At 48.1% G+C, this 26,997-nt stretch overlaps 1 long non-coding RNA gene across 1 annotated transcript in view; it reads right to left on the bottom strand.

Moving 5' to 3' along the window:
- Positions 1-26,997, bottom strand: part of LOC144888506 (uncharacterized) — a 32,921-nt gene that overhangs the window by 489 nt on the left and 5,435 nt on the right. The gene's annotated exons all lie outside the window — the stretch shown is intronic.

Genomic DNA, 26,997 nt, shown 5'->3' on the forward strand with positions numbered 1-26,997 from the left:
CACCGCTAACACAGGTGCCACATACCTGCCGAGCCATCATGTCGAGCCGGCTTTCGAGCGTGTTGGAGATGAAAATCTTCCCATCTGGAGTTGAAAGTTTGACTCCAGCAGAACGAAAGAAAAATTGGTCAAAAATGTACGAGATATATATTTTTTTGGGATACAGGATCGAGGCTCGTGAAAGAGCTAACATTTTTCACACAAACAAATCAAACAGGCAAACAAACAAAGTATATAAAAAGGGGAGTGGTAGACAAGATGGGGAGAGAAGGGGAAGCACATAAACACAACATTTGAGAGCAGGGACATTGGGAATGTGTGGGAGGGAGAGGGCTTGGGGGGATGCGGCGTGGGAAGGGGGGAGGGGGGTTGGGAGAAGTATAAACACAAGGACACCAAGGATTTCCAGGAAGAAGTTGGTATTTCAAAAAAGTGGATTTGGGGTGAAATTAGCGGGGGTAGAAAAGATCAAGGTTTTGAAGGAGATAGGTCTTATCGCCATCCATTTAGTTACCGCAGTACTTGTAGAGCTGAAAATGATGGCTCTTACTATACAGTAATGACATGAGTAATTAATATCTTGAAAGGATCCCTGAAAGGAGTAATGACATCCCTGGTGTTGGGCTAGCGGCTAGGGTGCCGGCTTAGGATCCTAGGATCCTGGGTTCGAATCCCGGTCGATCGCTGAATTAACGCCAGGGGGGTTGACTCAGCCTGTCATCCTTCCGAGGTCGGCTAATTGAGTACCAGTTCACTGGTAATTCTCTGTTTGTCGTTAAAGGCGGCAAAAAGGGGTTGGCGTCAGGAAGGGCATCCGGCCGTAAAACATTGCTTCAAAAAGGGGACCAAAAAACAACAACAACCACGGTTCCCGAAAAAGGCCAACCCCCGCTTGCGGGGAAAAATGGCCTCTAAAGGTGGTTTTAAAGGAGCAGCATCCATCCATGTGTCACACTTTATTCTCAAGGGTTCCTGCTGTCATGGAATTTTAAAAAAGATATTTGTAAAGCTAATAAATCTATTTGCTTGGAACAAAAATTGGCTGTTTAATCATAAAAATGCCTGTTGTATAATCAGCCTTTGGAGGGAAGAAGAAAAAGCAGGACTTGGAGCTTTAATATAGCAGTTACAATGGTATGACAGCAGGAACCCTTTAAAATAAACCACTATGGACACGGAAGGAGCACACAAAATGATATGTCGTAATTCTTCTCGAAGCAATAGAAATATATATAATCGTACACAGGAGCACACAAACAACTGGAGTGTTCATCGAACACCTTAGCCCATGCAGTTTTGAGAAAAAGGGCATGAGAAGGATCCTTTGAACTCTGACTTTGCGTTTCTGAGCACGATATATTTTTCCTACGAGCCGCAATTTTGTCTGAATCACGATATTCCTCAACATGGAGAGCAAGTGCCAAATTTGATTGGTCGAGATGAGGTAAAATTTAGGGGATTGTTTTTTTCGTAAGTTTACCGCCATTGATTCACCATCTTTTACACCACCTTATTTAACATGTTCAATTAGTTATTTGTTCCAATTGTTTATCCTTTGTGATGTCCCTAAAAATAGTAATCTGGCTGTTTGAAATTATTTTCAATTTCGATTGAATGCCAGACACAACACAGCAACAACATGCATTTTAAGGCCATTTTCCCTGCTTGAGCGGGGGTTAGCCTTGTGGTCCCCATGACAATCTTCTCCATTTTGCCCTATTTTCTGCATCTCTCCTTGTTAACCCCCTTGCCCGCATTTCTTCTTCCACCATCTTCAGCCAAGTCTTTCTCGGTCTTCCCCGTCCTCTACTTCCTTCTACATTCATTTCCATCACTCTTCTCAACCAGTCACTTTCATCCTTCTTCAACACATGACCAAACCATCTCAACCTGTTCCTCTTCACAGCATCAATCACAGGCTCTATTCCCATCATTTTTGGCAATTCATCATTTGTCTTCCTCTCTCTCAACGATACTCCGCACATCCACCGAACCATTCGCATTTCCACCCTTTCCAGCCTTCGTTGCTGCTCTACGTTCATTACCCATGTCTCGCTCCCATAAATCATAACACTTCTCACACATGCAGCATACACCTTTCCCTTCAGCTTCAACGACACTCCCCTCATCATCAGCACGCCACTCAGTTCCCGAAACTTCTTCCATGCACATCTCACTCTAGCAACCGTTGCCGAGTCTGATCCACCTTCTCCATTCAGCATGTCTCCGAGGTAGAAAAATGTTTTCACACCTTCCAGCTTCATGCCGTCTCCAAGGTCCAACTCAACATTTCCGCCATCTGCAGCTCCCTCTGTGCACACCTTACATTTGAATGTAGCTGCCACACTGGTTAATGACCTTCTCAGACCGCTACATTTTTGATGAACCCACTCAGCGCACATTGTACATTGAATGGAGTTCATTCCGACACCCTTCCTGCACACAGCACAGGGCCACTTCCCAGTTCTTTCCACCTCACCACATGCTTTACCACTTGCCATCACCTTCGTCTTTCCTATATTCACCTTCAGACCTTTTCTCTCCATACATTCCTTCCACTTGTTCATCTTCTCCTTCAGTCCATCCATACTTTCCGCAATCAACACCAGATCATCTGCATACAACAACTCCCACGGTAAACCCTCGTTTGCGTTCTGAGCCAGCACCTCCATCACAGCTACAAATAGTAGTGGACTTAGTACCGACCCCTGATGCACTCCCACCTTCACCTCAAACTCACCACTGTTCCCGTCCTTCGTCGTTACAGCTGTGCACGCTCTTTTGTACATTGCTATCACCACTCTGATCAACCATTCCTCCACTCCTAACTTCCTCAATGCCCATGTCAATACTTCACGTGGAACCCTATCGAATGCTTTCTCCAGATCAACAAACCCAAGAAACAACTTCTTCCTCTTCTCCATGTACTTCTCCTGCAACTGCCTCACAATAAAGAGTGCGTCTGTCGTTCCTCAGAACCTCAGAACGTTCCTGTCAGAATGGCAGACAGACAGACTAAAAAATTACCTTCATAATCCTCTGTGCTCATGAGTGTTTGGATCAGAATATGGAACAATTTGCCAAATTTGAGTCAAAGTACTGCTAAACTGCAGGTTCCTGTTCCGATTCATATTCTATCGTGTCAAAATATAAAATTCAATCAAAATTAAGTTGTTCCTCGATTATTTCGATTACAGACTGACACCTGTAGACAGACAAAGTGAACCAATTGCTTAACCCCGCATTTTCGCTTCGTATTGGACGATAAAGGCCTTTCAGTACCTTGGCAACATTCAAAATGCCACAGGGTGCATTGGATCAGCAAGTCACAGACCAATGAAATGACAAAGCAGCAGTCACGTGCTGCATTCATGGAAATCAATTAAATAATGGTGGTGGTTCGTGTGGAGCCTATGACCACTGGTTGCATCATTTCCTGGGGGCAAGGCTGCCGCTGATGCAATGCCTCTCCATGACCGGTCATCTGGCACCCATTTTGCTGACCTCGGAAGGATGGCAGGCTGCCAACCCACCTGGTGTTAATTCAAAGGCATGACGAGGGCTCCCTTTCAAGACCCGAAGATCTCAAGCCAACACCAAGCTTAATTAAACAATTAATCACAACAATCCGCTGGTGTCTGAGACCGATGACTTTCGAGGAGGGGAAATTGGTGCTGACAGAACGAGTTATCTTCCCTGATTATGAAAAACGATGTCGGACAATTTTTACTCTTCCATGCTTCACCATCACCGTCTATGGGTCAACAAGATTAAAGCTTATCTTAATTTGCGTGACGTTTTGATCGTTTAACGTGACGTCCTTGACGGACAGGTGGCCTGCACAGGTACATTTCTGCAGAAAGGTAATTGCTGTGATCAATGGTGACGATGACATCCATTCGGGTTTTCTTCTTGTAATTGCTGCAGATTTCAGGGAGTATTTTCTGTACGGTGTTGGGTTGAGACAAAATGCAATGATTACGAACAAATCATTTGGTCTGAGATTCTGTGCATGTTCGATATCTGGCAGGTGTGTGTAAAGGATTGATAAAAGACTGTTACACAGCATGCAGTTTGTAGTCATGGAGATAGGTTTCAAATTAGAGGCCACTGTTGCTTAGGCATTCAAATTGCCAATGGTTGGGGACAAAAGTTTGACCAAATTCATTAAAAAAAACTGCAGACGTCCTTTGACTTGTTCTTGGTCACTTTAATCTCGTGAAGTATTTTTCCATTAACCCCTTCCTGGTTAAACCCCCAAAATCCAGGCCGGCCGTACACCTCGTCGCTTTTGTTCCTCGTTTCTCCCGTTTGTGGAATCGCCTTCGGACATGGTTTGATCGCCCACTTCCCTCCAGGGCTTCAAGCAATCGGTGCACCGGCATCTCGTGTCATTACAATGTTTCTACCTCCCTCAAATCTGCCTCATCTTGCAGATTACTGTTTCCTTCCCTCTTTCAATGTTTGATCACTCCTTCACTTATCGTGCCCAACTACCTCACTGTCAGTTCATTTGCTCCTCTCACACAGCCAAGACATTAACTTTTCTTCATCAGCATCCACTTTGTACTACTTTATAGAATGCCATTATCGAGCCACTCACACCCACATCTGCTGAACTTGTTGATCTGCTATCTTCCGTAACGGAACTGCTGTTACTCTTATCTCAAGCTTGCAAAATTTGATCGCGTCACACAAACTTCACTGGCTCCGTGCACACAAAAGGGGATTTGTTCCTTGCAAAATCGAAGATTTTTCAAGCATATTGGTCGGTTGCGTTTGTGGTTCTGTCTGTCTTTTGTTTGTCACCGGCCAACAGGTCACAATTCTAAACCGATCGTCACGAAACTTCAACAAGTTGTATAGGTCGTCCCAATTGAGAAGCCTATTGTTTTTGGGGTCAAAAGGTCAACATAGGCCAAAGGTCACCAACTTTGCCAAATTTCTAAAATCCTCAATTTTCATCCGATTGACTTGAAATTTGAAGAGGACTTCCATATCTGGTCACTGAATTCAACCACCAAGTATTCTTGAGGTCAACATAGGCCAAATGGTCAACATAGGCCAAATTTCTAAAATCCTCAATTTTCATCCAATTGACTTGAAATTTGAAGAGGACTTGCAGATGTGGTCACTGAATTCAACCACAAATTATGTTTTAGGTTGACATAGGCCAAAAGGTCAACATGGCCGAATTTCTAAAATCACCAATTGTCATTTGATTCACTTGAAATTCTAAGAGGATTTTTTTTTTTTTTTTTTTTGTATACAAGATCGAGGCTCGTGAAAGAGCGAACATTAATCACACAGAAAGACAAACCGACACATAAAACATATAACATCGGGAGCGGTAGACAAGATGGGGAGAGAGGGGGAAGGACACAAACACAACATTTGAGAGCAGGCGCAGGGACCGAGAGACATCGAGAGATCTGAGAGAGGGCGAGGGCTTTGGGGGGGGGGCATGGGAAGGGGGTGGTGGGAGAGGTATAAAACATATGGACACTGCCAGGACTTCCAGGAAAGAAGTTGGAATTTCAAACAAGGTGGATCTGGGGTGAATTAGCGGGGGTAGAAAAGATCAAGGTTTTGGATGGGGGAAGATAAGAGATGGTGGTGAACAGCTGTTTTAAAGACCTGGAGGGAGGAGTGGGATTGAAGGGAGTGAGGGAGTTTGTTCCAGAGGCGGGAGAAAAGAGGAATGAAAGAGTGAAGGTGAGCAGAGAGCCGAGATTTCGGCAGTTTAACCATCAGAGGGTTGCTGGCAGATCTTGTGCGACCTGTAGGAATATTTGGGGGACAGAGCACAGAGAGAGCTGGGGGTGCAAGGCCGGAGAGGAGTCGGTAGAAGACAGAAAGACCACCTACCTGCCTGCGGTGAGTGAGTGAAAGGCCCTCAGAGATAGCTTCATCGCGGGAGATTCCAATAATTCTGAAAGCTTTGGTTTCAACAGCGTGAAGCCGAGCTAGGTGTGAGGCAGGAGCACCGGCCCATAGGGGAGAACAGTATTCCATTGAGCTGCGGATGAAAGCCTTGTATGTGGTGAGGAGCTCAGGTGTGCCGAGGAAGGACTTCGCACGACGGAGGATGCCCAGTCGGCGACTGGCTTTGGAGGCCAGCTTGGAAATGTGGTTTTCCCAAGAAAGATCATGGCAGATAGTGAGACCCAAAATCTTGAGCGACAGAACTTCTTGGAGAGGATTGTTGAGAAAGTAGATGGGAGGGTTGTCCAGTCGATCTTTTCGGAGAGACATAGTAAGAGTGTGAGATTTGTCAGGATTGAAAGACATGTTCCACTTGTTTGACCAGTCTGTGATTTTGTCCAGGTCTTCAGAGAGTGAGGAGGCAGCAGACTGCCGATCTGAGGGAAGAGGAATGGAGCGGCAGAGAGTGGAGTCATCAGCAAAGAGATAGAGAGGATTTTCGAGAGAGTCAGAGAGATCATTGATGAAGACCAGAAAAAGCACGGGGCCCAGAACACTGCCTTGGGGAACTCCAGCCTGAACAGGAAGAGGAGATGAGAGAAACCCATTCAGGGCCACACGTTGACGACGACTAGAGAGGAAGTCCGCCAGCCATGCATGGAGATTTCCATGGATACCAAAGGAGGAGAGTTTGGTGAGCAGAGCGGGGTGCCAGACCGTGTCGAAGGCACGTGATATGTCGAGGGAGACAGCTCTAATTTCCTGTTTGGCATTGAGGACCTCCATCCATTGTTGAGACAGCAGAAGCAGCATGTCCAGAGTAGAGTGACCTGGTCTGAAACCAAATTGATGATCAGAGATCAAGCCATTGGAGAAGAGGAAAGATTTCATATCCGAAGCAATGATGGATTCCATGACTTTGCTGATAATTGGGAGAAGGCTGATTGGTCTGTAGTTGCTAGGATCTGTTTTTGCACCTTTTTTGTGCAAAGCGGTGATGTTGGCTGATTTCCAAGCAGATGGCAGTTGACCTTGAGCAAAAGAGAGGGTGAAGAGAACAGAGAGAGGGTGAGATAGAGCAGCAGAGCAGGATTTTAGGACCCGTGGGCTGATGCCGTCGGGTCCAGTTGCAGAATCAGAGTCGAGGGTTGACAGAAACTTTTCCACCTTGTCAGGAGGAAAGGACACGGAGTCCAGGAGCAGCAGGGTACAACTGGGTATGGTGGGTACAGAGAGGGATGGGTTTGGGACACAAGATTTAGAGGCAAACACAGAGTTGAGGCATTCAGCTTTTTCACGTGCGGAGTCAGCTGTGTAGCCGTTTGAGGTAAGGGAGGGGATGGAGGGGGAACAAACACCAGAAACGGATTTGACCAGACGCCACCAGGATTTGGAAGAGGGAGACAGATAAGAGAGTTCGGTCTTGAGAACGGAGAGATATTGCTTCCTGGCTCTCCTGAGGGTGGACACACACTTGTTTCGGGCTTTGTGAAAGGAAATGAGATTTCCTTCCGTTGGATTTGCTTTCCAGGAGACAAAGGCAAGTTGTTTCTGGGCAACAGCCTCACCACAAGATTCCGTGTACCATGGACGGGAGGAAGGGTACGACAACTGAAGACGAGATGGGATAAATCTGTGCATGAGAGAGAGCAATTTACTTTGGAAGAATTCCCAGGATGAGTTGATGTCAGAGGTGGTAGAGATGGGAGACCAGTCCAGATGATTGATGGCTGCTTGAAGACCGTGCCAGTTGGCCTGAGTGAAATGCCAGACTCGTCGACGCTGAGCAGGCTCCCTGAGGATGGTCAGAGAGATGTCCACTTTAACAAGGACATGATCAGATGATCCGATCGGAGCAGAAGAAGAGCAGCAGACATTTTCAGGGAAGTTAGTCATAACCAAGTCCAGAAGAGAAGATGTTCCGTTGACTGAGATCCGGGTCGGGAAATTGACAGATTGTGTCAGTCCCAGTGAGTCGCAGAAGTCCTTTGCTGAGGAGCCATGGCTGGTGAGAGAGGTACCCACACCCAGCCAACTGGCATGATGACAGTTGAAATCACCACATATGAGGAAGAGAGAGTTGGGATGAGTAGATAGAAGTTGGTCCATATCATCAGACAGCGAGATGTAGATGGAGTCATCACTGTTTGGTGGACGGTACAACACACATATGAACAAGAGGTGGGAGCGAAGGGGAAGCCGTAGCCAGAGGTATTCCTGGGGGTGAGGTGGAGAGAGTGCAGTGCAGGGCGAGTGAGGAAGAGAGTTTTTGATAAAGATAGCAACCCCGCCTCCAGGACGAGGCTCAGGTCTATCATACCGGAGGAGGGAGTAGCCCGGGAGAGATACTATGGAATCAGAGACATCATAAAGGAGGAAAGTTTCTGTTAAGCAGATCACGTCTGGTTTGACAGAAGCAACCTGTATGGAGAGATCAGTTAAGTTTGAACGAAGGCCCCGGATGTTTGAGGTCCATACCGTTAATGAAGAGGAAGAGGGAGCATCAGATACAGAACAGGGGGGAGGAGGGGTAGGGTAAGATGTGGAAGAGGTAGGGAGAGCTGTTGAAGGTGTGTCAGAGATTTCAGAATAGCTCGGAGAAAGGGAAGGATGGGGCGGACAAAAGGTTTGATGGTGATTGGGTGAGCCACAATGAGGTGTTATTTGAGGAGGGGGAAGAGCGAGGCAGAAGGTTGGGGGAGATGGAGGTGAGAGTTTGAAGGGGGAAGAAGCGGGGAGGACGCTTTGAGGAGGGGGAGTGAGAGGGGGGAAATTGAGAAGCAATGAGGGTGGGGAGATTTGAAGGGGAGGGGTGAGGGGGGAGTTTGGGAGGGAAGGGACAAGGGGAGGGATTTGAAAGGGATGGGATATGGGGGAGATTTGGAGGGGAGGGGTGAGGCAGGAGTCTAGGAGGGGAGGGGCGAGGGGGCGTCTTGGCGGGGAGGGGTGAGGGGGTAGTTTAGGAGGGAGGGGGCAAGGGGGGAGATTTGAAAGGGATGGGTGATGGGGAAGATTTGGAGGGGAGGGGTGATTGGGAAAATTTGGAGGGGAGGGGTTATGGGGAAGATTTGGAGGGGAGGGGTGAGATTGGATTTTTGAAAGTGTACGATTTATGGGAAACGAACATTTATTGCAAAATGAGTTTCTTGTGACCTTCGAGTTAAAAATACGTTTAAGGACGCTGGATGGAGGATGGAGTGCAGGAGAGTTTAGGGAATGTAGAAAAAAGGCACTATAGGAGATGGATTTTTTTTTTGGGATGAATTGATTTGGTGAGCAAGTCGAAAGCAGCCTTTTAAAGAAGAAGAAGAAAAAGGTGTTATAAAATATGACGGAATACATAACTTGAGGGGAAAGTGTAAACATTGAAGGTTAATGAGTGAAAACTATCTGGGGAAATGGGGGAGAAACACGTGGTCGAAGAACGAACGAACGAATAAGAATGAATAAACGAATGAGAACAGAGAAGGAAATGTTTTTTTTTTTGTTTTTTTTTTAGTTGAGATTTACACAAGGAAGTAGGCTATGGGTGAAAAGACTGGGAATACAGAGAACGAAAGTTATTGGATCACAAACGACGGACCGCTGAGAGAAAAAACAAAGCCTCAAGGTTGTACAGTGCACACTGTGCAAGGCCTCAAGACACGACACGAATTAACACGATTTTCAATACAGGTATGAAAGATTTGCACCGAAAAATCTTCGTCGGGACACAATATACGTACAACACCATAAATCAATACAGTTTTAACGAAAATACAAATGGGAACAATCACTTAACTTCGATTTCAAATCGTTCGCGACGCGGCAAAGGCCTTGCTCGCGACACGGCAAACAGACGATCAATTTATGAAAGATAAACACCGAGAAACAACCAAAGTTGCACACAATAACTTCACACACCGAAAGATAAATACAGTTTTGACAAAATACAATTGTGAACAGACAACTTCGAAAAACGTGGAGACCGTGTGGAGCTTCGAAAATCCCTCCCACCGTCTCCAAGATCTCGCGAGATCCACCAATTGGTCACTTTACATATATGGTCACTGAATTCAACCACCAACTATTTTTGAGGTCAACATAAGCCAAGTTTTTAAAATGCTCAATTTTCATCCGATTGACTTGAAAATTGAACAGCATTTGCACATTGAGTCACTAAATAGGGAAACTAAATATTTTTGAGGTCAAAGGTCAACTCATGGTCAACCTTACAAAATCATTTTTCATCTGAAAAATCGTCACTTTTCTTCCTGTTGACCCGAGCTTTGATCAAGATTGTCAATTTTAATCTTGATGAAATGGACAATTTGCTGTATCAATGGAATTTTTTTCCTTGGGGGTGGGGGCAGACTTTGCAAGTATCGTGCTCCGCATGACGTCTTCTTGTTTATTTATTTTTCACTTTTTGGTGACGACCTTGTAAAGGCAAACATAAGTCCAGCCTCCATTTGCAACCTAAGCTTCACACCCACCCCTACAAGAATGTCGCGGTCTGATTGGGAATGCCGTGGTGGTTCCGCATGAGGATGAAGACTTGACGAACGTGCATTCTTAAAGATCTACTCCTCCAGCTCAAGGATTCTTTGCCCTTTTAAATTAACCCACAGCTTCATCAAATCTCTGTTACGTTTATTGCCTTTTCTTTTATTAAATCTCCTTTGTCAAAGGCTTTGATATTTTGCTACCACATGCAAAGCGCTTTGAGAGAAATTGGTCGACTGTGGAGAGAAGCTGCAAGTTACATTCTGGTTGCAGATTGTACCCCATGACTATTCATTCGCCCTTTTTCCAACACTTGTCAATCCCTCCACGGTTGTGCTTCCACTGATTTGACCGAATATAATGATCTGAAACATTGTCGTGGGATTTAAACATTATCCTGGGAACCTTGTCATGGGTCACCACATTACCTGTGGTTACATTACCTGTGGTGACCCAACATATTTGGGTGGGGGCATTTGACAAGTTTACATGGTTAAAGTGCCGTCTTTTTACCCAAGTACTTCCTGAACCAAAGCGGAGTCAAAAACATTTCTCTCGCGTGCCCAATTTATAAACATGCAACGTCTGACCAACGGTTGCCGAGAGAATGAATTTTTAAAATGCAGACACGCACGTAAGTGCGCACGCAAGAGATGGCCTAATAGTCGAGTTGCCAGAGAGGGGTACCTAGAAATGTTTTATAGTATAAGGTTTTTTGATGGATTTGTCATCCCATGGGGTTAATAAAGTATTTCAGCTTGGTTGTCCTCCGGACAACCTCGGGGAATTTTTTTTATATGCAAATTAAGGCGGCCATTACTGGAAATGATACTTGCTTCAATATCTCCAAAACTATTCATGATAATTTCATGAAAATGATGTCTAGACCTATGTTTTCAGGGTCAAGGATTATGTTAAATATATTTTAAATGTCATCAGATGAAAAAAACATTATGTATTTTGACATATCATGCGAATTGATCCATTTTTTGATGTAAAATTGTGGATCTTAATGGTTCAATTTCAGATCATTGATTTCAACGAACAGACATTGGGATGATGATAAATACCTGCATGTACATTTGAAATGATCAAAATTATGCACTTTGTTGTAAATCTTGTTTTATATCAATGTAGGGTTTTCTTTTGACAGGCCACAAGTGTACGAGTACCCGTTAGAATCAAGTTCTGACCGGAGAAAATCTCAATCATGATAGGCATTGTAGCACAGTAGAGGTAAAGCACATAGTATTTAAGATTTATGTTCAAGCATCTCAAACAATTCCTAATCAATTTAATTGTATGAATATAAACACTGATTCATCATTATTTTGATATGATTGTCATGAAACATATATTATAGCATGTTGATTTGATATTTTGTTTTGCACCTTATTGCTTGCTTTATAGTTTTAGGTTTTTAGTGTGATAGAGTAGTCACTTGCTTTGTTAACTGCACCTATCTTGCTGTAGTTTGCGGTGATGGTGTCTTGCATGGTATTGTTTTTTCACAGATGGCCAGCTCAAGGTGCATATTCCCATCCTGCTGTGAGAAGGGATCCTTACAAGTCTTCAAGGTTGCAGCAATCAAGAAAATAATCCAAAGCAGTAAAGATAGGGGGGATGATATCCATCAGAAGTTGGAGATGTTACTTGAAACAGGAGATAGTGCAACCATAGAGTGTCATAAAAACTGTTATTGTTCATACACCTCAAAGCAAAACATCGCAAAGTATTTGGCCAAGAAAAGAAGAGATGGTTTCCCCTCTTCAGTGAATGAAGAACCTCGTACCAGAGTCAGAAGGTCACAACTTCCCACATTTCAGTTCCAAAAGCATTGTTTAATATGTGTAGAGGAGTGTGTAGCTATAGTATAGACCCTAGACACCCAGAACGATGGAACCGAGTTATCCAGTGTGAGACCAAAGATCGCCCTGGATATCAAGCATTCAAAGATGTACTTCTAGATGCATGTGAACAGAGAAATGATGAATGGGGTAGACAGGTTGAAATCCGCATCAAGGGTGCCCTTACAGATTTGCCAGCTGCAGATGCACAATACCACAAGAAATGCTATGATTTGCTCATGATAATGCCCAAACACACTAACTTGCTACGCCAGTGTAGAGTAAATGATGATGATGCCCTGGAGATGGTAATTAATCACTTATATGACAATCAAAAGTTGTGTACATGGACATCCATTGAACTGTATTGTTGCGAATATGGAATTTGGCCTCCATATCCGCTTGTAAATATTCCCCTATTTCCCCAATACTCCCCAACTATCCCCAATCCCCCATTCCCTAGTCCCATTGTCTGTAAACAACACTCTATAGAACCGACCTTCCCCTTTTCCCCCCATTAAATGTCGTGCCCAGGTCCACCGCATCTCACGTAGACAACTTTCGGACATCTTGCTAGTTATTCTTAGTCTATGTCAGTTAAGGACTCGTTTCCATTAATTCTGACTCTTCGTTGCACCAGAATGTGATTATATGGCACCAGTAGTGAGTTTAGGACCTTCCCATACCTCCTCCCATCTTCTTCCCCAAACAACAACTACAACTACAACAACAGAGGGGCGCGGCGCGGGGGGAGTGTGCGTCCTCAGACCGGCTCGGTTAGCCGCCATGACCATGCGCTCCACGGGTTACCACGAAAGGGCTGGCTGTCAGCTCCTCGTCAAGGGCGGAGCCGGTAACCCCCCCGCACGCACCCAATGAGAAGCGACGTGCCGATTCCATCTGGGGCGGAGCTAACGAGCCGAGGGTGTGTCACTCCCCGCCGGATATACGCGGCCACGTACCGGACGTGACGTCAGATGCGCCCCCAGCTTGGAGAAAGAACGTCGCCTTCCGAGCGCTGTGACCTCCCTGCATCTCTGGACCGGACCGAGTCGATTCTGCCTTGAGCCAAGAGTGCACCTTGAGCCATCGACTGCCTGCCTTTCCTTGCCATCAATCCCCGTGTGAGTCAGCCTTTTGTCCCGTTTATCTGTCGTCTGTTGGGGTTAATATAAGAGTGTGTCTAAGTGCTTGTCTTTCTATGCTGTCCCTCTTGTAGTTGTAATCTAACCTTCCGCCTTAATATAACCTCCTCCGGAGGTCTTGAGAACTGAACCCCTGGTGTCGTGTCATTTTAATCCAGCCGTGTGTCCTTTTCCTTCATTGACCTAGCATAGCGCGACTCGGCAACGTTCGAGTATAATCGGGTAACTTGTGCAGACGTGGTCATACCAAACCGCTCGGTAAACTAACATCCACCACCGCGTCTGTAACAATTGGTGTCGAGGAGTGGAATTCGAACCCGGGACTAAATTTATTAGGCCCAAATTTGTAGTAGAATCGATTCGGAGCGCGTTTCCCGCGCGAAATTATAACGGTGAAATTTGATTTTGTTATACGGAAATAAAAACCCGAATTTTGAAAGTCGCGCTATGGCAGACCAAGTCGGCTGGGGTCCGGTAGGGGAGAGTGAGGCAGGGTCGGTCCAGGACCAAATTGAGGGACATGAGGGACAGGAGGAGAGCGAAGCAGTGAGGGCGGCAGGGTCGCAAAATAGCGTTGTCGTGCACGTGGGTGTAGCGGCACCAAATTTAGCCGCGGCCGTGGTCGCGGTAGCCGAACCCGAGATGCCAATGAATTGGAACCTGTTTATGAAACAGATGATGGCCTTTATGGTAAAAACAGACGATAATTTCAAAGGGATGGAAAACAGGATGGGAAACCAAATGGGGGTAATGAGGGACGAAGCGAGGGCTCGGAGTGAGCAATTGGGGGTAACGGGAAACCAAATGGGGGTAATGAGGGACGAAGCGAGGGGTACCAGTGAGGGGTTAGACAATAATTTTAAGGGATTAGACAAGAAATTTGGGAAGTTAGACAATAATTTTGAGGAGTTAGACAAGAAATTTGGGAAGTTAGACAATAATTTTGAGGGGTTAGACAACGGGATAAAAGAAGTGAGAAATGGGTTAATGGGGGTAGAAAATAGAATGGCTGCCCAGGAGAATCAGATAGAGGGAGTGAAAAAGGGGTTAGAGGGGTTAGAAAACAGGATGGAAGGCAAATTGAGGGACATGAGGGACCAAGCGGAAAGGGAAGTTAACCAAATGGGGCAGCAGATAGAGGGGGTCAGAATGGGGGTAGAAACCAAACTGGATGCTCACAGGGAGGAAATGGAGCAGATGAGGGTGGCATCTGGGCAGGAGATGCAAGTGATGGGAGAGCAGATCAGAAGAGGAGTGAGTGAGGAGGTCGGAGGAGTGCGCGAGGAGGTGAGGCACTGTAAGGAGCACATGGAGAAGGAGGTGAGAAAGGGGACTATAAAATTGCAAGGGGGCATAGAGGACCTGACGCAGGAGGTGGAGCAGCTGACGGTGGGACAGACGGAGTTAGTGGAGCAGGTTCAAAGGAACACTGCGGTATTAGGAGGTTTAAAAGCGACACAGAGAGAACTAAAAGATGACTTGGTGGCGACGAAGAGGGAATGTCAGATGGTACGTGAGGGACTGACAACGAGGTTGGACGAGGTGGTAGAGGTAATGGAGACGAAGGACCGGCAGGTGAGGACGCACATGGAAACGGTCAAGGTAGCCTTGGAGGACGAGCTGGAGGAGACGTACCGGGGAATAAAAGAGGTGAAGCAGAAACTAGAAGAAGTGGAAGAAGGGATGAGCGAAATTAAGAAGCGACGGAGAGGGGATAAGAAAGAGATAAAAGAGGAGATAAAAGAATTGGTCCAAAGTCTGTGTTTGGATCGTGATGATGTGCTCATTAACCGGATGAGGGATTCGCAGGTGATGGAGGAGAAGCGAAGAGGAAGAGGACCCGGTGTAAGTGGTGACCAATATGGTCGTGCGTATGATGCGCCAGGGGATTTAAGAAGCTTGGGGGTCGAGATGGACCCGGGTGTTCGTGAGAGGCCGTTGGTGAAGTGTGCGACAGGTCTGGTGTGCGAAAAAGGAGGTGTGCAAGAAAGTCCGACTCTGGGGTGTGTGAGGAAAAAGTGCGTGCCAAGGAGTGAGGGTGCTGGCGAGAGTGAGTCGGTCGTAGCACGTGTGCGAGGGAGCACATGGAAGCGTGGTGTGGTGAGTGTTACAGAGGGTGTGACGGGAGAGTGTGCGCGAGAAAGGTGTGTGACGGACAGGTGCATGGGGAAAGAATGCGCTGTCAAAGGCAAGGAAGAATGCACGCCTGTGGTGAGTGTTACAGAGGGTGTGACGGGAGAGTGTGCGCGAGAAAGGTGTGTGACGGACAGGTGCATGAGGAAAGAGTGCGCTGTCAGAAGTAAGGAAGAGTGTCCACCTGTGGTGAGTGTTACAGAGGGTGTAACGGGAGAGTGCGCGCGAGAAAGGTGTGTGACGGACAGGTGCATGAGGAAAGAGTGCGCTGTCAAGAGTAAGGGTGAGTGCGTTGTCAAGAGTGGTGGTGAGAGTAACAAGGAGAGTGAGTTGGTTGTGACAGGTGAGCGAGGATGTACACCTGGGATGGAAGGATGCACACCTGGAATGGTAGAGCGTGAGTGGGAATGCACGCTGGAGTTGGTGGTGAGGCACGTGGTTGGGTGTGCGAATGAGAGCACACCTATGATTGTCACAGAGGAGGTGACCGAGGAGGGGGTGCGAAGAGGTGTGTTGGTGAGGTGTGCTACCAACGAATGTGTGCCAAAGTGTTCGGTGGTCAGGTGTGTGACCAAGGCTGTGAGTGGAATGGGTGTACCGAGGTGTGTAAGGAAAGGTACGAGGAGCATGGAAACGGCTGGATGTGTGAGCAAGGAACGGGCTGCGGGGTGTAAGCGTCCAGGTGAAGCATCGACGTTAGACGGGGTAGAGTTTAGAACGACTTATAGCCGAATCGGGCCCTCGGTGCGTGCTGGGCCTCGCTTTGACCGGCCGCGTCCGTGCTCCAATAGGCGGAGCGGGCGGCTGGATAGGAAGGGTCGTCATGGCGACCACTTTCTGTTGAGGCATTCCGGCAGGTCGAGATCGAGCCATGTGATGGCTCCGTGCCGAGATGGTGCGTGGGATCTCGGCCCGGGTAAACCTCCTTCCCTGCACCGAGTGCCGGACGCATCCAGCCGCTGGCACAGAACAACCCGCATTCATGGCTTGGCTTTACGAAGCCGGGCTTTGGACAGGGATTGGCGCACCGAGAGGTATTAGTGAGTAGACTGGGTGATGAGGTTAGTGTTTTGGACCCAAAATTAGAGAAAAACAAAATTTGATGATTGGCAAGGGATTGGCAGTAGTGATTGGCAGATGATGGGCAGTGATTGGCCAAATTTTTGATTTGTTGAAATTTGATGTGCAAAATTGGTAGTGAGCGATGGGCCCGGTGGGTAAGGGGGGCATCCCTGCCACCCTTCCCATGGGGGGCAAATGCGCAATAGCTTATGGGGTGTATGGCAGTGAAAACTAGCCCGGGTGGGTTAGGTTATATTGATAGGGCCCTAGAAGATGACATTAGGTGACGTTAAGATTAGTTAGTGACTGATACCTGTAGTGGGGACGCAGGTAGATTAGTGTGGATGATAATGACGAGGGAGCGCAATAGTTTAAAGGGACGACTGGGAAGCGCAAGTTTCAGAGGGGAGTAGTTAGCTGAGATGATGCCGTGTGTGTGAGAATTGAACAGGTGTGATTGCACAGGTGTGCAACTGGAACAGGTGTGATTGCACAGGTGTGCAACTGGACAGGTGTGTGGAGCAGTGTGTGAGTAATGAGTGTTGTGGATCAGCGCGAATGCGCTTGGGGAGAGAAGGGTGCAGGTGGCACCAGGTGTGAGAGCACAGGTGTGCAGGTACAGGTGTGTGGAGAGAGTTGGAGTAAGTGGTACGGAGTGGTGTGCATGGTGCGAAGGTGTGGATGGGGGAAGAGTGGACCCCTTTCACGAGTACCCGGGGCGGGTAGTGTAAGTGTTAGGTAGAGGGTATAGGTAAATTGTGGTTGGAAATTGGCATTTGTGGTGCGGTTGCAGAATGGTGTTGTGAATGGGTGCATTAGTGTTGTGGAAATGGCTGGGCGTGTAGCCTGTTAGTGTGTGTAGTTGGTTGGGCACTCCACCACTGTGAGGATGTCGGCCAGGTGAGGCCGCAGGTGGGCTCTGGGAGCCGGTAGAGTTGTGGATGGGGCCCGAGGATCCGGAGGACGGACCCGGGTAGCCCAGTGCCAGAGAGGGCACCGAGTGGGGAGAGCGCCAGAGGGCCATCCTCAGGTAGTTAGGTTAGGGTAAGGAGCAGGTAAGCTCGGAGGCAACTGCAGTGGTGGAGGTGTGCAGGTGGGTAGACCCGCTGGGAGAGGTACACGCCACAGCCCAGAAATTGTGCGAGGGCACCGGGAGATGAATCGGGGGAGTGAGACCCCAAATTGAAGAGCACCACAGTTTGGCCAATGGGAATTGGTTTTTAGAACCCATAGTGTAAGAGGGCCAATGGTTTGGCCGGAGAAAGACCCCGGGTAGTGTAAAGTTGTTAAAGTCATTTAGGAAATAGTTAGGATTGATGCACCTGTCGCACCATACGCAGCCACTTACCTGTGGTGATGATGATGACTCCACACCTGTGTTTTCTTTGTTCTGTTGCAGGAAGTAAGGACTGCTGTTGGATTTGTGAGACGCATCACGACGTGGATGAGACATTGGGGTGATTCCATCTCTCCCTCCCTAGGAGGGACTGATGATGAATTGGTAATGGCAAATTTTGATGAAAGTTGAAAATGGCAAATTTGATTGGTTAGGAGGGAGAGAAGACGAATTTGGTTTATGGGAGGAACGGGGAAGACAGTAGGGACGTTTGTTGATTTGTAAAGTAGATGTTTATGGGTAGTGTTGTGTTTTGTGGATACAGTAAGGGGTAAGGGAGGGGCCATGTAGGTTACCTGGTGGGGGGGGGGGGGGCGTACGGTAGGAACGTACCTGTCTCACCTGGTTCCCATGTGCCCCCAGTGTGCATCATCTTACATTGCGTGCACTTTTGCGCCCTTACCACCTTACTCACTTGTCTTCTTCTTTTGTCTCCCACCTCCGAGGATCTGGTTTTGGGGTAGAGAGAGAGGAGAGAGAGGTGCTGGCTTCGCAGTTGTGGGCCTGCACTTTCGCTGTTTGCTGCCTGGATCGATACACCATATGGACCGCAATGTTTGTGGCCACCCACCATGGACCGCAGTTCTTATGCGGCCAAGCACCACCCGTGGATGGACCTATGGGTCAACGTGGCACCTATGCCATACAGGTGAACCACTTATAGTTGACACCACTGAAGGCCACAATACAGAAATGGACGCGGTTGGCGCCTTTCTTTATTTTTTTGAAAGAGGCAAGAACACCAAGTGCACCACACGAAGGCAAGACCAGCGGCAGAACATCGGCCGGCTGCGACACCACCGGTGATTTATTAAACACTTTATTGGTGCACCAGATGGTGCTGACTGTGTGATGGGGTGGTGCTTTTGATGCTTGGAAGGGGTGCTCTGCACATTATTAAAGGCCGTAGGCCACAGAGCACTCGTGGGTTGGTGTATCGATGCTGGCATGCGTGCTCCCTCTATGCATAACATCTGCATGTGTCCCTCCAAAAACAGGTCCTGGATCGTAGTGTAAATGTCAGCGTAGTCTTGTAAATAATGCTCCCTACCGGCTGTATGTTTAGTTTGCGAATTCTTTCCGCAATTCGGTTATCCTGTGGGCGTGTTTCTGAGAGGAGAAGGGTGCAACGTCGCAGGGGGACATATTTACTCATTTGTGAATATCTGTAAAAACTGTCGCACTCAGGGTAGAGTTAATAGTAGAGGGAACTACATCTGAGTGCCACACTAAAATAGGTAAAAATTTATCGGGTTGGGACGCCCCGAGGGTAGAGAAGGGTGCAATGTTGCGAATATGGAATTTGGCCTCCATATCCGCTTGTAAATATTCCCCTATTTCCACAATACTCCCCAACTATCCCCAATCCCCCATTCCCTAGTCCCATTGTCTGTAAACAACACTCTGTAGAACCGACCTTCCCCTTTTTCCCCCATTAAATGTCGTGCCCAGGTCCACCGCATCTCACGTAGACAACTTTCGGACATCTTGCTAGTTATTCTTAGTCTATGTCAGTTAAGGACTCGTTTCCATTAATTCTGACTCTTCGTTGCACCAGAATGTGATTATATGGCACCAGTAGTGAGTTTAGGACCTTCCCATACCTCCTCCCATCTTCTTCCCCAAACAACAACTACAACTACAACAACAGAGGGGCGCGGCGCGGGGGGATTGTGCGTCCTCAGACCGGCTCGGTTAGCCGCCATGACCATGCGCTCCACGGGTTACCACGAAGGGGCTGGCTGTCAGCTCCTCGTCAAGGGCGGAGCCGGTAACCCCCCCGCACGCACCCAATGAGAAGCGACGTGCCGATTCCATCTGGGGCGGAGCTAACGAGCCGAGGGCGTGTCACTCCCCGCCGGATATACGCGGCCACGTACCGGACGTGACGTCAGATGCGCCCCCAGCTTGGAGAAAGAACGTCGCCTTCCGAGCGCTGTGACCTCCCTGCATCTCTGGACCGGACCGAGTCGATTCTGCCTTGAGCCAAGAGTGCACCTTGAGCCATCGACTGCCTGCCTTTCCTTGCCATCAATCCCCGTGTGAGTCAGCCTTTTGTCCCGTTTATCTGTCGTCTGTTGGGGTTAATATAAGAGTGTGTCTAAGTGCTTGTCTTTCTATGCTGTCCCTCTTGTAGTTGTAATCTAACCTTCCGCCTTAATATAACCTCCTCCGGAGGTCTTGAGAACTGAACCCCTGGTGTCGTGTCATTTTAATCCAGCCGTGTGTCCTTTTCCTTCATTGACCTAGCATAGCGCGACTCGGCAACGTTCGAGTATAATCGGGTAACTTGTGCAGACGTGGTCATACCAAACCGCTCGGTAAACTAACATCCACCACCGCGTCTGTAACAGTATGATATGTACTGCAGTTTTGGTGGTGAATTATCTTGTAAACAAATGTTCTCAAAATTAGTGACCACTTTAGGGGATGATATTGTTGTGGTGCATTTGGAGGGGTGTGCATCTGTTGTAGGATTCAGAGATTTAGTTGGCAAGTCTTTGAAATTGGTAAAGGTAGATTCAGTTAATGAAGAACGTGTAGATGCTGTGGTAAGACAGGTCAGATGTGAAGCAGAATCAGTAGAGTATAACAATGCTGTCTTTGATCTTGGAGACCTTACATACAACAATACACTGAAACAAACTAGTGCAACATTGCTAAATGTTACGTGGTCCTCCCGGTAACTACCTGGTCTTGGTGACCCCCGGACCGTGGGAGGGACCCCGCCAGAAAGATATATGGTTTATACGCTTTCGTAACGCAATCAAGATGAATTCCGGTCAAGAAGAAACCCCACACCAAGGATCCGGAATAATCAATAATATATTCTCTGAGCAATCAACAACCATCAACAATGCACAATCAATATTACAAAGATGTAAACTCATCTACACAAACTCTAAGATGGCCATCTTATATATTCCTCACGTGAGCCCCACTCCTGACTCCCTCCGTGGTCAATGTCTCCCACAATGTCTCTCGTCTCCGCACACGGGCGGTTGAACGAACCCCGGGCGGACGTGCTCCAAACGTGCCATCTCGTACCGGGGACAGCTGTTGCAGCGCACCTCCTTGCCAAGCAACGGGGCAAAACCCAGCGCGGCTTCCAACGCGCGCGAGGCCCCGAAGTGCGACCCGTACGCGTCCTTGTAGACGGGGCAAAACCAAACGCGGTTTGCACCGCGTGCGAGGTTCAACGTGCGACCCGTACGCGTCCTTGTAGACGGGGCAAAACCAAGCGCGGTTTTTCACCGCGTGCGAGGTTCGACGTGCGACCCGTACGCGGCCTTGTAGACGGGGCAAAACCCAGCGCGGTTTGCAACGCGCGCGCGGCCCAACGTGCGACCGCTTGGTTCCGTGCACGAACTCACGGGGACTTCACGTGTCAACAGGTAGTTACGCGTCCAGGTAACTCCTCTCGCCAAACGGGTTTCGGAACGCCTCTGTTTTCCGCGCAGCGCAAGGTCGATTCCATCTTCTGTCGTCGCGGGGCGAGGAAGAAGAATCACCGTCCTTTTCTCTCCTCGTGTCTTTTCTTCTTCCGTTTCCGGCCACTTCCATTTCCGGCCACTGGTTCCGAAGGGCTCCTGACCCTCCCATCACAACAACCCTTAATATAATACACACGGATAAGCAACCTGAATGGTAATTCCCATACATTCACATAAATATGTAACACTCCCCCCCTTCAAGAAAGAAAGTTTGAACCCAGCGAAAACTTTCTTTGCCGGCCAATTTGGAGAAACAAACCAGATAACTCAACCCCCCCCCCCCCCACATTATCAGTTCCCCCCGGGCACAGTTATCACTTAAAAATAAAGCAACCAAAATTTCACCCCAACCCCTCCAGATTACTCCCTCTGGACTAAGTACCAACCACGACACTGTCCCTGCCAAATCAAACTCCATCTCATGACCCTCTGACTTTGACCGTCAGTTTCTTGGGAATGAAGGTTAAGGGGTTGATCCAAGATCCCAAGTTAAGCAACTCGATAGCACTTTTTCCGGGAGGCCAAGCCGAGTATTCACTACATGGATGCCTTTAGGAACGCGGAGTTCACGGTTAGTCCGTGCAGGAAAGTTCTCTACATGGGCGCCTTGAGGAACGTGGAGTTCACGGTTAGTCCGTGCATGAAAGTTCACTACATGGACGCCTTTAGGAACGGCGTTCACGGTTAATTCGTGCAGGAATCTTGGCTCGGCGGCTCCACCGCCTTCAGTGCTTCAACTTCTCAGAACTTCCCTAATAATTAGGGTGGGACCACTGGTCCCTGTAGTCCCATGAATAGCGGTCTCCTTCTCGGCCACCATTTTGCCAATCCTTCCTTCGGGAGCGGCCATAACTCAGGGAGCCTCCATAATAATATTGACTGCGGCCACCACCAAAACTACCGCCCAGTTGTCCTCTCCTGTAGACCTCTCGACGCCTACGAAATGCCTTCCCTACTGTTATGGTCCGACCCTCCAAATCCTTGCCATTCCAATTCTTCTCTGCCTCTCTGGCGTCTTTTGGGCTGGCAAACGTGACAAAGCCGAACCCTCTTGACTGTTGCGTTTCCCAGTCTCTTACCAACCGCACTTCCCCCAGCGGCCCATATCTGTTGAAGACAGAGGTCAGAACTTCTTCCCCTGTTTTGAAATTCAGTCCCCCTACAAATAACTTGGCACTTTTGTCGCCATCCCGAGCTGGTGTGGCGTTATTTTCCCTGCTGGGCTCTTTACCAACCCTCTGGTTACCATAAACTTGACCCCCGGCCAAATCATTCCCGATAACCACAGATACACCCTCTACAGGAAGCGTGGCTTGTAAACCGACGGTGACCGGTCCTGACACCAAATCGGACTCCAACTGGATGACCTGAAGGGGAGCACTAACACCGCACCCGATCCCCTGTAAACGCACACTATCCCCCGTTGCCGTCTCCTCGGACCATGGCAAAATGCCTTCAAGCATTAAAGATTGATGGGCCCCTGTGTCCCTCAATATCCTAACCGGTCTCCGGTTAGTCGAGGCTCCATCCAGTGACACAAACCCCTCTGAAATAAATGGTTGGTAACCCTTTTGATGGCGATTTCTTACGCTAGCCATCGCATTCGGAGTTGTAATAGTCGGACTCCGCTCTGGGTTGTCCCTTTTCCTGAGGTAACAACTGGACATCAAGTGTCCCGGTTTCTTGCAAAACGCGCAAGTAGGCCCGGAGGAAAAACTCGGGGTCTGCCTCGGGCCCCCCGAACTATAAGTTTGTCTTGGGCCCGCATCCCTCTGATTTAGAACCGGTGGGGTATCATAGTTGTCCCCATAATCATCTCGAGGCCGCCGCCATGTATGGTCGTTCTCCGCACCTGCTGTTCCCCACCTCCCCTGCGGAGATCTAGGCGAGGAGTTAGGTTCGTGGACCCCTATTCGGTGGGTTAAGGCATAATCATCTGCCATGGTGGCTGCGTCCCACAACTTTGGTACCTTCTTTTCCTGCAGGTACACTTTGATGTCCTCGTGGACACACTGCTGGAATTCCTCCACCAGGATCAAGTCCCGCAATGTCTCGAAGTCTTTCCCGACTCCTTTTGACTCACACCACCGATCAAACATGTTTTCTTTCACTCTGGCAAACTCCACATGGGTCTCACTCTCCCTCTTCCTGGCATTCCTGAATTTTTGCCTGTAAGCTTCCGGAACCAACTCATAGGCCTTGAGGATGTGCTTCTTCAGTACCTCATAATCTGCACATTGGTCCATTGGTAGCGCCGAATAAATTTCCTGAGCTTTCCCCACCAGCACACTTTGCACGAGTATGGTCCAGGCCTCCTCCGGCCAGTTTAATTGTCGAGCCACTTTCTCAAAGTGTGGAAAAAATTTCGCGACTTCTTTTTCACTGAACGGTGGAACCAGCCTCACATGTCTGCCCACATCCCAGGTTTTCTGGTTAGGTGTCGACCCCGTCAGCAAGGGTGGTGCCTCTCCCCGTTCTCTCATTAACTCCAGCTCCTTGAATTTGATTTCTTGCTGAAGCTCCATGTCACGTTCCTTTAATTCCCTTTCCGCTTTTCTCTCCTCTGCTTCGAGGTCCCTTGCAGCTCTCCTCTCCTCTGCTTTTCTCCCTTCTACCCTTTCCTGGAGTTCTCGTTCCACTCTCCTTTCCTCTGCTTGTTTCTCTTCTCTCCTCGCTTCTGCTTTCCTTTCTTCTTCTGCTAACCTTTCCTGGAGTTCTCGTTCCACTCTCCTTTCCTCTGCTTGTTTCTCTTCTCTCCTCGCTTCTGCTTTCCTTTCTTCTTCTTTTAACCTTTCCTGGAGTTCTCGTTCCACTCTCCTTTCCTCCGCTTGTTTCTCTTCCCTCCTCTCTTCTGCTTTCCTTTCTTCTTCTGCTCTTTCCTTTTCTGCTTTCCTTTCTTCTTCTGCTCTTTCCTTTTCTGCTTTCCTTTCTTCTTCTGCTCTTTCCTTTTCTGCTTTCCTTTCTTCTTCTGCTCTTTCCTTTTCTGCTTTCCTTTCTTCTTCTGCTCTTTCCTTTTCTGCTTTCCTTTCTTCTTCTTTAATCCGTTCCTGGCTCCGTAACTGCAACTCCAGTTTCCGGAGCTCAACGTCTTCTGGTTCTTCGGGTAGCCACTCCCAGGCTAACTCGTCCCATTTTCCTAATCCCACCATAGATTGTATCACCGTGGCCTGCAACTCTGCCTTCCTCAAATTAGTTCGGACCTCCAAGTTAAAATGTTTGGCCAATTTCAAGAGGTCCGACTTTAGCAACGCTCGGAACTGTGCCTCACTCGGTGTTACCCCAAAGTTCTGTGCCACAAACGCCATGGTGCCTATCGTTAACACCTGTTAACCTTCACCCAAGACTTTACCCCAATTTCTCAAAAAAATTTTTTTTTACCAATTAATAATTAATTAATAAATTTTAATTAATAAAAAATATTATTATTTTATTATTTTATACAATTTTAAATCCCGGACGTAGACCCAATTGCGAAACCGCAAATCGTAATTTGGACGAGCCCCCAATTCTGTTACGTGGTCCTCCCGGTAACTACCTGGTCTTGGTGACCCCCGGACCGTGGGAGGGACCCCGCCAGAAAGATATATGGTTTATACGCTTTCGTAACGCAATCAAGATGAATTCCGGTCAAGAAGAAACCCCACACCAAGGATCCGGAATAATCAATAATATATTCTCTGAGCAATCAACAACCATCAACAATGCACAATCAATATTACAAAGATGTAAACTCATCTACACAAACTCTAAGATGGCCATCTTATATATTCCTCACGTGAGCCCCACTCCTGACTCCCTCCGTGGTCAATGTCTCCCACAATGTCTCTCGTCTCCGCACACGGGCGGTTGAACGAACCCCGGGCGCACGTGCTCCAAACGTGCCGTCTCGTACCGGGGACAGCTGTTGCAGCGCACCTCCTTGCCAAGCAACGGGGCAAAACCCAGCGCGGCTTCCAACGCGCGCGAGGCCCCGAAGTGCGACCCGTACGCGTCCTTGTAGACGGGGCAAAACCAAACGCGGTTTGCACCGCGTGCGAGGTTCAACGTGCGACCCGTACGCGTCCTTGTAGACGGGGCAAAACCAAGCGCGGTTTTTCACCGCGTGCGAGGTTCGACGTGCGACCCGTACGCGGCCTTGTAGACGGGGCAAAACCCAGCGCGGTTTGCAACGCGCGCGCGGCCCAACGTGCGACCGCTTGGTTCCGTGCACGAACTCACGGGGACTTCACGTGTCAACAGGTAGTTACGCGTCCAGGTAACTCCTCTCGCCAAACGGGTTTCGGAACGCCTCTGTTTTCCGCGCAGCGCAAGGTCGATTCCACCTTCTGTCGTCGCGGGGCGAGGAAGAAGAATCACCGTCCTTTTCTCTCCTCGTGTCTTTTCTTCTTCCGTTTCCGGCCACTTCCGTTTCCGGCCACTGGTTCCGAAGGGCTCCTGACCCTCCCATCACAACAACCCTTAATATAATACACACGGATAAGCAACCTGAATGGTAATTCCCATACATTCACATAAATATGTAACATAAATATGATTTCAGAACTTGTCTCAAATGGCAAGATAACACAGAAGTCGCTCAGTTTAGCTCAAGCTATACAGAGCCACATCACAGGTACTAGAAATCAGACTACACTTGGGCTTGCAGCAAAACTGCACCATAGATATGGCAGTTCTGAGTTGATTAAACTCCTGCATGACTATGGATTCACTGTGTCATATGATGAGGTCATACGTTTCCGCAAGTCAGCGGCAAAATTTGTGGGAGATAACACTACTCTGCTTCATCAGGCAATGGGTGTGACCCGAAGAGTTGGACCAATATTTGGTTGGTTTGATAACTTTGACCTCCAAGTGTCAACTCCCAATGGATGTCGTGAAACACATGTCATGGCTCATGAGTTTCAAATGAACCCTGCAGGTATCATTGAAAAAGGAAGTGCTGAACTTGGAGTCATGAATCTGGTGATTCCTCGCCTGCCTCGTAGTGTTGAACAGGTCCATCAGGCTCAGTCTATTTCATTGGTACACTATACTGGGCCAAAGAAAGTGAATCCTCCTTTGATCTTAGTTTCATCCGGAATCCCATACACAGATGTATGTGCCAGGAACAGAGTCTAGCTTCTGCTGAAGTGAGGGATGCCCAGTGGTTGAACACTCTTTCCAGTGACCAGAGTATTGAATGGCATGGATTCAATAACCAGCTTGCCAGAGAGTTAGGTTCTCCGGCACTGAAACCACAGACTGTGTATCTACTAGGTCATTCTCATAGATGCCCCACCCTCTCATCCAGATACTGTTCTTACTTCACTTCTCTACATGAAGAAGGTACTGTCAGAGCAGGGAATGGCTTGTTGCCAATATATCAGTAGATATGCAGCTGTACATGCTTGCCCAGAAAATAAAGTGGTGGGAACCAGAAAGGTTCAAAGATGTCATCATCTTCCCAGGTGCAATGCACATTATTATGTCATTCTTGGGATGTATTGGAACACTGATGAAAGGGTCAGGTC

Source organism: Myxine glutinosa, chromosome 12 (genome assembly GCF_964187855.1).
Source record: "Myxine glutinosa chromosome 12, kmMyxGlut1.1, whole genome shotgun sequence".
Lineage (NCBI taxonomy): Eukaryota > Metazoa > Chordata > Myxini > Myxiniformes > Myxinidae > Myxine > Myxine glutinosa.